The sequence below is a fragment of the Bos mutus genome, chromosome 3, assembly GCF_027580195.1.
Source record: "Bos mutus isolate GX-2022 chromosome 3, NWIPB_WYAK_1.1, whole genome shotgun sequence".
Classification (NCBI taxonomy): Eukaryota; Metazoa; Chordata; class Mammalia; order Artiodactyla; family Bovidae; genus Bos; species Bos mutus.
The window spans coordinates 14176610-14188276 of NC_091619.1; the positions used below are offsets into that span (position 1 = coordinate 14176610).

An 11667-nucleotide genomic window follows, 5' to 3' on the forward strand; every position below is an offset into this window, starting at 1 on the left:
ACAGCAGGAGGTGAGCTTCATCGGCTGTTCCCCATCGCTCCCCATCCTTCGTATTACCTCCCGAACACCATCCCCGCACCCCGCACCCCCCTCACCCTCACCCCCACCCCAGCTGTGGAAAAACTGTCTTCTTGGTGTCAGGAACCTACTTCCTGGTGTCAAAAAGTTGGGGCCTGCACTGTCTTAGGACACGACCAAACGGAAACACTTTCGTTCTCTTTTAGTCAGTGGGAAATTCTGGATGAGGTTTTGAAGTGCCTTCTTAGGTAGTTAAAATGTTCGCCGTTAGGTGCTAAGCAAAGTGCCTTTGCTTTCTGGGTTTTGAAACGTCCATCAGCCTCAAAGGACTGATCTCCAAAAGAAAAAGAGGAGAGGGCCCAGGAGAAGACGCTGAGAAGGAGGGACGCGGAAGAGCTAAGAAAGGGGGAAAGGATCGGGAGGAGCAAGGATGAAGGCCTGGAGCAGGGCAGATGGGCAGATTGCAGTGCTGTTGTTGGATGAATATATCCTGTCTCTCTGGAACGCTGCACGCAAGCTTTTTGAATTGGCTATATTGATCGGTCATTTTGAGTTAACTATGGATCGAACTTTGCTCTACCCGGAAGGCTCGAAATTGTTTACAATGTCCCTGTTAAGTCTCCCATTCAGTGTTGTGATGGGTGGTGTGAGTAAAGTCCGTGTTTTCAAGGTGAGTGGAAGCCGAGTTTGGCACCAGTCATTAGGCTTCTTCATCACAATGCGGAGATTCCCTCTTAATTGGTCATACACATCTTCCCACTTCTTCAGAAGGATCATTGGCCAGTCCTACTTTTTTTTAAAGTTTGTAAATATTTAGACTCCATTATATATGGAACCATCTCCAAAATCATCAATACAGTAGCCAATTCTCAAGGTGTTGTGTCAAGACAAGCACCACCAAAATCATCTGGAAACTTTTGAGAAATGCAAATCCTCAAGCCCTACCTCAGACCTGCAGATTCAGAAACTCTTGAGGTGGGCCCAACAGACAGACTCACCAGGTGATTTGGATAAATGCTCAAGTTCAGGAACAGCTGTATTAGAGCAACTTCCTTTCCTATCAACCAAGATGTACCATGTTCTTGGGTAGGATACTCAACATCAGAAAGAACACCTCTCCTTAACCTGATGTCTGAATTTAACAGTTTTCATTAAAATGTCAAGAAATTTTTTTTTAATTCAAACCAGATAACATAATCCTAAAGTTTAAATGGAAAAATAACAAGCAGTAACTGTCAGGGAAATTCTTTTTTAGAAAGAGGAATGAGGATGGACTAACCCTATGAAATATTAAAATGCCATAAATTATAATGATTAAAGTGATAAAATATCTTGTATGAATGAAACAGCAATCAATAGGACAGCATAAAGTCCAAAAATAGACCAAAATACATAAAAAATGTAATATAGTAGAAAGAGGGACTCAAATCAATAATTCTAATGAACATTTTTTTAATAACTAGGTAGCTGTCTGAGAAAAAAAATAATGGTCAATGAATATCATACCCTTTGTGTGTTCAGTCGCTTAGTCTTGTCAGACTCTTTGAGACCGCATGGACTGTAGCCTGCCAGGCTCCTCTGCCCATGGAACTCTCCAGGCAAGAATACTGGAGTGGGTTGCCGTGGCCCCCTCTAGGGGATCTTTCTGACCCAGGGATGGAAACCGCATCTCCTGCATCACAGGCAGAGTCTTTACCACTAAGCCACACCAAGGAAGCCCAGTGACATCCTTTACATAAAAGTAAATTCCAAATTGATCAAAGATTTAAAATAAAAATGAAAAGGAACATAAAATTCTTGTAGAAACATGAAAATTATTTTTTCTTGGTGTGTGTGTGGAAAAGGCTGTTCTATGACACAAACTCAGTCCTGAGAGAAAATATTGATGAATTTCACTATATAAATGAATGGACTTTCCATAAAAAAAGTTGAAAGACAAATAACAATTTGGGGAAGTATTTGCAACTCATATCGTGTTAAAAACCCTCCATTTTGAGTTAATGCTTCAGTTTATCGACATCCTTCTCACAGGCCCCTTGTGACTGCACACACAAAAACAACTGAAACCCTTGAAAAGCAACCCAACCAGGACTCTAACTTTCCCCTCCTCCCTCCACTTCCCTGTCTCCCTGCTGCTCCCTCCTCCTCTTTCCTTCCTCTCTTTCTCCATCTTGGGTTGCTTTCCTTAGATCCCACTCAGGACCCCAGTGAAGGCTGCAGCCCATAGGCCCTGGCTCTCACTGCTCCCCACTTGTTCAACTGAACACCCTACTGATTGCGCTTCTGTGTGGCCCTGCGCTTGCCAGCGGTGACCCCACTCTGGGACCGGTGAGTATAATAACCTTCTCTTCTGGTTCTCCTCCCTTCCTGTGGCTGCACCAAATTTATCATACCATGCTGGACATCTACATTTTTAGAACACACATCATGTACAAAAGACTAATTTCCCTAATATTTACAGAACTATAAGCCAACAAGAAATAAACCAATAACCCAATAAAAATAGCAAACATATAAAGAATAGAAAATATAAAAGGCTTGCCCATATGAGAAGATACTTAACATTCAACATTGCTATTAACAAAAGTAGTGCAATTTAAAACTAAGTTGAAATAAATTTTCAGCTATAGGAAATGGTAAATTTCTTGAAGTTTAATATGTTGGAGAGTGAATAAACATTGTTAACAAGAGGGTAAATTGGTACAAGTTCTACAGGGTGCTTTTCGAGCAATATAAAAAATTTTCACAAACTTTTTTTTTACTTCAGCAATCCACATTTAGAAGTTTATCCTACAATATAGCTATACAAGTGTGAAATTGTGTACAAAGTTATTCAAGAAACACTTTTTATTAACTAAAAAATTGGAAATTCTCCAAAGGTCCATCAGTTTGGGGGTGACTAAATAAATGGCAATACAACCACACAATTAAATATAGCTGTAGAAAAGAATGCAATGGCACCCCATTCCAGTACTCTTGCCTGGAAAATCCCATGGACGGAGGAGCCTGGTGGGCTGCAGTCCATGGGGTCACTACGAGTAGGACATGACTGAGCAACTTCACTTTCACCTTTCACTTCCATGCATTGGAAAAGGAAATGGCAACCCACTCCAGTGTTCTTGCCTGGAGAATCCCAGGGATGGGGGAGCCTGGTGGGCTGCTGTCTATGGGGTCGCACAGAGTCAGACACGACTGAAGAGACTTAGCAGCAGCAGCAGCAGAAAACAATGAGAAAGCTCTTGAGAGAAGCCTTACAGAAATTGGTTATAATTCAATAATAAATACATGGAAAATTAAGCAAATGGAAAAGTAACGTAATTGTTACTGCCAAGGGAAAAATATATTCAAAAAGTGATCACATTAAATTCTCTGTCAATGGTTTGTATAGTAAAAATGATAATCATTAATTTCTCAAAATTATGACACAAGCATATTGATATATTAGGGTTTCCCAGAGAAACAGAACCAATAGAAGATACACACATATGTATATAGAAATTTAGTTTGTATACAGAGATGTTATTGTGGAGGGTGGTAAATCTATAACTCTTCAGGGTAGGCCAACAGGCTGGGGACCCAGGGAAGAATTGATGTTGTAACTCTCACCTGAAAACAGAATCTAGAGGCAGAATTCTTCCTTCCTTTGGGGATCTAAGTCTTTTTCTCTTAGGGCCTTCAGTGGCTTAGATGAGGCCTACTCACATTTTGGAGGATAATCTGCTTTACTCAGAGTCTACTGACTTAAATGTTAATTTCATCTTAAAAATACCTTCAAAGGAACATCTGGATTAATATTTGACCCCAGTATCTGGGTACCATGGCCTAGCCAGACTGACACATAAAATTAACCGTCACAATTGGGAAAATGGAAAAGTGAAAAATGTATACGTGTGTGTAGTGCTAAGTGTCGTGGGAATATGTAAAGGAGAGATAAAGTGCCTAAAACTAGAAAATCAAGAATTAACATTATTTGTTTATAGAAACAGATTAATAGCCAATCACTGATTAAAAGAATTTGAAGTAGTTACTTCTAGGGACCAAGAAATGGCAGAGAGGTTCAGGGGACTGTCGGTTTTCATTACCAGGTTTGTAAGTGTTTGACTTTCTAAACTATGTGCATATATAAGCTTGCTAAACATAAATACTAAATAAAAAAGCTTTTCATATGTTGTAATGATTCAAGTATTTTACCAATTTGTTGTCTTTTGAATATTGTAGAGGAACAGTTCTGCTGTGGCACCCAAGTGACATTCTATGTATTTGCACAGGCCACACAAGCGAAGACTTGAAGTGCAACTATTGTGAAACTTACCACAAGGCAAAGCACCTTGTGATTGTCCCCAAACAGGAGAGGATGGGAGGCCTGTGAAGAGCAGCCAGGAGACAGTTTCCATTCCCCTCCCTGTCTACCCTGGGACAGTTTTTCATTGCCTTGCAGCTTCTAATCACACTTAAGGCATTCTGCTTACCTCCCCACTCCTTCTCTGAAGACAGCTGCAGACTGTAAAACTCTTAGCTGCAGTCTAGAATTAACTCCTCAATAACAGAGTATCCCACAACTTGCATTACAGTCACTGACCCCTTTTGTTTCAGTGACATCTTTTTGGATGTTGGAGATGAGGAGTCGTGAAGTCTATACCTTCAACTACTCTTCCTTTTGTTGTATATGTAAGTAATAAATCGTTTGAATCTAAAAGTGGCTTGTCATTGCAATGAGAAGGCCGTGCACCTCAACTAGAGAAAAGCCTGTGCAGCAACAAAGACCAAGCACAGTCAAAAATAAAAAAAATAATGACAATAATAATAAAAGTGACTTATATCTTTACAAGCTGAATCACCCAGGCCTTGGCTTTGCCAGATGTTGAGTGCTTCATTTACCTTTTTTTTTTAAGCTACATATGTACATGTGAAAGTGGCTCAGATCTGTTCAACTCAGTCCATGGAATTCTTCAGGCCAGAATACTGAAGTTGGTATCCTTTCCCTTCTCCAGGGTATCTTCCTGTCCCAGGAATCGAATTGGGATCTCCTGCATTGCAGGCAGATTCTTTACCTACTGAGCTATCAGAGAAGCCCTTTTTTAGCTAAACAAATTCTTAAACCTTTTATGTAGGTAAAGGTATTGGGTTTTTTTCCTTTCCCTAGGGATTTTGAGTTTTATGTCATTCTTAGAAAAAAAATTTCCCTGCAAGACAGTAGAAGTTTTATTAGGGGTATTTTCTGAAGGAAGAAAGTTGTAATTGTACTTCTGCTAATGAGCTAAACAGATGCAATGAGCTCTCAGATAACTTTGTGGCATATTCCCTGAGGCCCTCTGAAACCCAGACCTGCTGAGGAGTAAGAGGGTTTCCTGGGACCTACCAACTCAGTATTCTTGGGCTCTAAGAAGGGGATGCAGTCACTAAACAGATGGTGCAACATCTTAGGGCTAGCTATAGTGAAGAGCATTTACTAGGCCTGATTGGCCAAGGGGAGAGAGCTGTTTCTAGAACCTGGGAAAGCAATAGTTGTAGGTAAGGCTGTAACTATAGTATAGTGCCACTGAACAGTAACTGTCCTGGGGAGTGGCAAAGAACACAACTACTGCCAACCTGCAGGAAACAATTATCCTGACTTCGTATTCCTCCCACCCTCCCCATTCCCAGTCAGTACATCCCATTGGCTGTAGCCAACAAGAAGCAGTGGGCAGAGTCTTTCTGCACAGTTCAAGAAGACTCTTTCTGGGGTGTATAATAGGGTGGTTCATGATGAGAATATATCTGGAGGAACAAATGCATAATACCCAGCAAATACGGTCTTTCCATTCTTGAGATTAAAAATAAATAGTCCCATGTGCTCTCTCTCCTCCACCCACACTGCTTCCCCTGTTATTAACTTCCTGCACTGGTGTGGTACATTTGTTACAATTGATGAACCAATATTGATTCATTATTATTAATGTTAATGGTTTCCACTGGGTTCATGCTTTGTGTTGTACAGTTCTAGTCCTGAGATTTTTAATTGTGAAAGCATCTCATTAGCTGCATTTTGTATCAATAGGTTTTTCAAAGGAGGTTTTTTAATTTCCTGAATTCTTTCATTTATTTGAGAATATTTATTTGTTGTTTTTAGACCTGTATGATATCTGGACTGGAGATATGTATGTATGTATACTTTTAACTGGCTGCTTTTCATGCCATAGCTAGATTCTCTTTTCCACAAAAATACTGGTAATGCAAATGAAATTTCAAAATGTAGAGGTTTTAGATTTTTTTCTTTTCATTTTTGTTTGTTAAATTAATTATCCGTGAGCTTCTAGCTCAAATCAGACAAGCAAACAAGGGGAGAAAGAAGCAAAAGAAAATTCTTTGGGATTTCTAGATCCCAATGCTTTAAGAAGTCATAGAAATTGGCCAGTCATGGCTGGCCTTGTGGCTTCAGCATCCTATAGTCAAGTTTGAGTTACAGCAGGTGAATATAGCCTGGTTTGCCCAAGGTTTTTAATATATATATTTATAAAGTAGGTGACTATTTTGTTATAAAAATTATAAAGTCATGCTGTTGACTTTATTAAAAATAAATTTTAAAATTTTATTTAAAATAAATTTGTTTATTGATAACCACCAGGTTGGTATTTGGCCTTTGGGAATGAGTAGTGGAGGTGAGAATTTTCTCAATATATGTACCTTTCTATAATTCCTTGATTTTCTGTGTATAAACACACACACACAATCTCTCCAGGAAGAAAAAATAAAAGAACTACACAGGACAACTTCTCTCCCACTCATGTGACTATTAAGTGTGCAATTAAGTCACTATGAAGGCATTTTAGACACTTGAGGAATGTCTATGTTACCACCTATTCTGCACTGAACGTCCCAAGTTCATATGTTGAAGCACTAACTCCCCAGTGTAACAGTATTAGAAGGTGGAGCCGTTGGCAGGTAGTTAGGTTTAGATGAGTTTCTGAGGGTGTGGCCCTCACTAATGCTGGGATTAGTGTTCTTACAAAAACAGAAGGGGCGGCAGTTTTCCTTTCTCAGTGTACAAGCCTTCTGCAAGCCTCTGGGAAGACCCTCACCAAGAACTATATCTGTCCCGGACTCTGATCTTGGACTTTGCAGCCTCCAGAACTTTGAGATAATCTGAAGTTGCAAGAAAGGACTTTGAGCAAGTAAAAGGGTACGTCCCTGGGTGGGCTCGAACCACCAACCTTTCGGTTAACAGCCGAACGCGCTAACCGATTGCGCCACAGAGACACGAGGACTTGGTGCTCTTAATTTGTGTCCTGATCCCAGAAATTGCTTTTCAGCCTCTCTCCGGGACTACCTTCATATTCCCATACTTCGGAAACCGGAGGTGTGCGCGAGACCCTGAAGCCCGGAGTTGGTGTCGCTGGTCACGTTTGGACATCGATAGAACTTCTGAGAGTCAGCTAAGGGGTTCTGACGGCCGAAAGCCAGATCCACAGCCTTCCCACCGGCTCCTCCCCACCTCAATGCCCGCCCTGCGCCAGGTGACTACCGCAGCCTCCCGGACTGAGGGCGTCCACGTTACCACTCCGTGCCAAGGACACGAACCGGCTGTGCCCCCACTGCGTTGCCCACGCCCTGTGCCTCCAGCTGTGGACTCCGACCCGCAGGCATCTCGGAATTGCTCGCGATGCAGCGGGTCCTCCAGGGCAGGGCCTCGCACCTAGTAGTTCAGTTCAGTTCAGTTGCTCAGTCATGTCCAACTCTTTGCGACCCCATGGACTGCAGCACGCCAGGCTTCCCTGTCCATCACCAACTCCCGGAGCCTACTCAAACTCATGTCCACCGCATCATAAATGCTGGGTGAAGGATGCATACTACCCCAAGGTCCTAGGGCAACGAAGAATTCCAGTGTGTGCTTTAAGCTTTTGGACCTACGAGGAACTCTGGAAACGGAAGGCGGGAAAGGTTTCTCCAAGCCGGAGGCACTTTTGTTCCCGGAGCTGATTAAAAACTAGGCAAAGGTCCCGACTTTGGACATGTGCGCACTGGGACCGAAGCGAGCTCCCCACCGTGGACTGCGATTCAGCCGCAGTCTGGGGTCGTCCATCCTAAGGGGAAGGGAGGGTCGACCAGGGAAAGCTGAAGAAGAGGAGACAGCGAGTGGGAGTGGAGGCAGCCCGAGGAGGGACGAAGAGCGCGCGTGCTGGTGCTCTGGCCACTGAGGGAAAAGGCCAAAAGAAAACGGAAAATGCCTATTTTCGTTAGATCACTTTGATTACTCTTTCCCTGCCTCCTTTCTGTCCGCCACCGCGCTGACCACGATTGTTTACTGTTGTATGCTCTCGAATTGGAATGACATGTTCCTCTCTGAAATGCTTGGCTAAAGACCACCACGTCATGAGGAGTCCAAACCTCTAAGCGGGTGGCGAGGGGCCCGCGGTCCCGCGCGGTAGAGGGAGCACACCCCCGGCTCACCACAGGACTGTTGAAAACGCCCCCCAGGGCGACTCCGACTCCGCCCCAGCCCTCCGCGGCAGCGAGTCGGCGGCGCGCTGCCTCTCCGCCTTCCTTGCCGAGGAATATTAAATGTTACTAACCCGGCGTACTGTCTAGTAGATGCACTGTCAGAGAAGGCCTAGTATCATTCCTGGAGTAATGCTGATTGTTTACTAAAGGTAGGATGATGACAACTGCAGCTTTAATCCCACATTAATAGAGTTGGAAGTCCACAATAGTTTTGTAGTCTTGTGTGGGCTACCTACAAGCAGGAGCTCTGACTTTTTTTCCTCAGTAATAAAATTAGCTAATACTCTATTTATCAATATGCGTGTTCCTTTGAGTCTGGATTTATTTCCCCAACAGCCCCCACAGAAGAGATGGAAGATGCGGCGGTGGGGGTGTGCTGAGACACAGAAAGTGCATTTGGTGCTGCGTGAACACTCCCTTGTGACCTTGGAGAAAAGTACTCAGAATTGTCGTGGAGTGTCAGAAAATTCCAATAACAGGACTAAGAAGGTGGATCTGGTAAATCTCATTCTTGGGATGAATTGGAAAAGATCATTACGTCTTGGATGTCTGAGGTTCCACCTGGGCGGAAATGAGCAGGGAGAGGCCTTTCTACAAGACCCGGTGAGGGTGAAGTTGCCCCCTAAACCCGACCCCACCTCTGGGCGGTAGTTTCCACCCACTAGCTGGGTTTCTGCTTGAGCTCAGAAGCAGCACGGTGCCCCGGGGAGGAGGGAATCCATTACACTTATTACAAACCTAGTTCCTCATTAGCAGCTCTCAGAGTTTGCCTTCGGTCTTCGCTAAGCCGTTTTACATTTGGGCCACTGATCCCAAGCTGGTAGGGAGGAAAGCTCATGGCTCTTCGTCATCCTGCTAGCTCAGTTTGTAGCGTGCAAAACTTCTAATTTTAGTCTTGAGCGTAGCCCAGCATCCAGTGCATTTTATTTGGTTTTCTTTGGATTAGTAGCCGCAGTTTCAGGGCTGTAAGGGAGCTTGTGGTCCTTCTCATTGGAACTCTGTTCCAGGAACCACTACTTTTTCTCAGTTTGGATAGTAAAAATAGTGATGTACAGTAGTTTTAATTCCTCTGAGGCTGGCAGATCCCATGATCTCTTATTTTGCACCACCCCAACTCTAGGGTTATCTTGGGTCTAAGCATGGGGAGGTTGATTGTGTAAGCTCAGCCTTCCTGCTCATCCTTTCTGTGATGCTGCGGAAGCCCCAGAGACAATTGTATTTGATTCTGTGCATTAAAATTCATTGATCTAAGAAGGCTGTGCAGGTTTCAGCAGATCACCAGGGGAGGTTTTTGGTAGAAGAAAGATTAAAAACCCAAACACATAGAGGCATTGGTGGGACCAAGCCCCAGGCCCTGGGTGCAGCCTATTTACAGGCGGGGAAGAAATGGAAAGGAAGACTCAGAAGAAAGAAGGGCAGAACTGGGAGGAAGAATAGGAAAGGGGAGGAAAGAAACAGATTCAAAGGAGAAATTTAGTCACTGGTCCCCAGTTATATGACAGCTTATCTCTCTGGGCCTCCCCTAGCAACCTTTGGCTTAAGGCAGACACCCTTCCACCCATCTGATTCTGGGAATTCAAACATTTCCTATTAGGTCTACCAAGCCTACACCAAGGGCCCTCTTGTCCCTTTTAGATAGCTTTTTGCAAATCCTTTCTTTTGTGGTCCTAGGAGAGTTTGCAGGAGAGGCAAACCTCACCCTAAGCCTCTTGGGGTCTCCAGCTAGGCCTGAGAATTAGATTGACATAAGACAGACTAACAGGAGGAAAACATATTGATTGTCATATGTCCATGGGAACTCCAATAGGAAAGTGAAAACCCAAAGAACTGGCTGCTGCTGCTGCTGCTAAGTCGCTTCAGTCATGTCCGACTCTGTGCGACCCCATAGACGGAAGCCCACCAGGCTCCCCTGTCCCTGGGATTCTCCAGGCAAGAACACTGGAGTGGGTTGCCATAGACCCAAGCATTTATATACTAGGTTGAACAGACAGGTGATGATGAAAAAGTAAAATATATGGGAAGACTAAAGGAAGATATGAGTTAACAAAATCTGTTTGTGTGGATTTCTCTGGGCCTTGACTTCCTGTCTCTGGTGATAAGAATGTACTTGCTGTTTTCCAAATGCCTTTAGCTCAAAATAATTCTTAGGCCAAATTGGCATGTTTTGGAGTAGCATGTAGTTGAAGCATTGGAACATAGCCAAAGAACAGGATACTGAGCCATGTCTCCTCGTGGTACTGTGAGGTCACCATGCTGAAACTGAATTCAGCAGGCCCAGATCAGTCCTAGTAGCACTTGTTAATAAAGTTAAAAAAAAAAAAAATTCTTCAGCCAGGTCATTTGTAAATATGGAAAACAATGTTCAGCTTATTTAGACATCATAATGCTCCTGCCTAAACCTTAATTTTAAAGTCACTGAAAATAATCCAGGACTTCCACCTACAGCCATAGTATAATAATGTCAATCCATTAGACTTCTTGCCTGCAGTTCAGTTCCGTTCAGTCGCTCAGTTGTGTCTGACTCTTTGAGACCCCATGAACCGCAGCCGCAGCACGCCAGGCTTCCCTGTCCAGCACCAACTCTCAGAGTTTACCCAAATTCATGTCCATTGAGTTGGTGATGCCATCCAATCATCTCATCCTCTATTGTCCCCTCCTCCTCCTGCCGTCAATCTTTCCCAGCATCAGGGTCTTTTCAGATGAGTCAGCTCTTCCCATCAGGTGGCCAAAGTATTGGAGTTTCAGCTTTAGCATCAGTCCTTCCAATGAACACCCAGGACTGATCTTCTTTAGGATCTTCAGGATGGAGTGGTAGGATCTCCTTGCAGTCCAAGGGACTCGCCAGAGTCTTTTCCAACACCACAGTTCAAAAGCATCAAATCTTCGGCGCTCAGCTTTCTTCACAGTCCAACCCTCACATCCATACATGACCACTGGAAAAACCATAGCCTTGACTGTCAGACGGACCTTTGTTGGCAAAGTAATGTGTCTGCTTTTGAATATGCTATCTAGGTTGGTCATAACTTTTCTCCCAAGGAGTAAGCGTCTTTTAATTTCATGGCTGCAATCACCACCTGCAGTGATTTTGGAGCCCCCCAAAATAAAGTCTGACATTGTTTCCACTGTTTCCCCACCTATTTCCCATGAAGTGATGGGACCAGATGCCCATGG

At 43.6% G+C, this 11667-nt stretch overlaps 1 non-coding gene across 1 annotated transcript; it reads right to left on the reverse strand.

Annotated features, from left to right (window-relative positions):
* Positions 1 to 7180: 7180 nt before the first annotated feature.
* Positions 7181 to 7254, reverse strand: TRNAN-GUU (transfer RNA asparagine (anticodon GUU)). Its single transcript has one exon. It is a non-coding gene; the product is annotated as a tRNA-Asn (tRNA).
* Positions 7255 to 11667: the final 4413 nt, after the last annotated feature.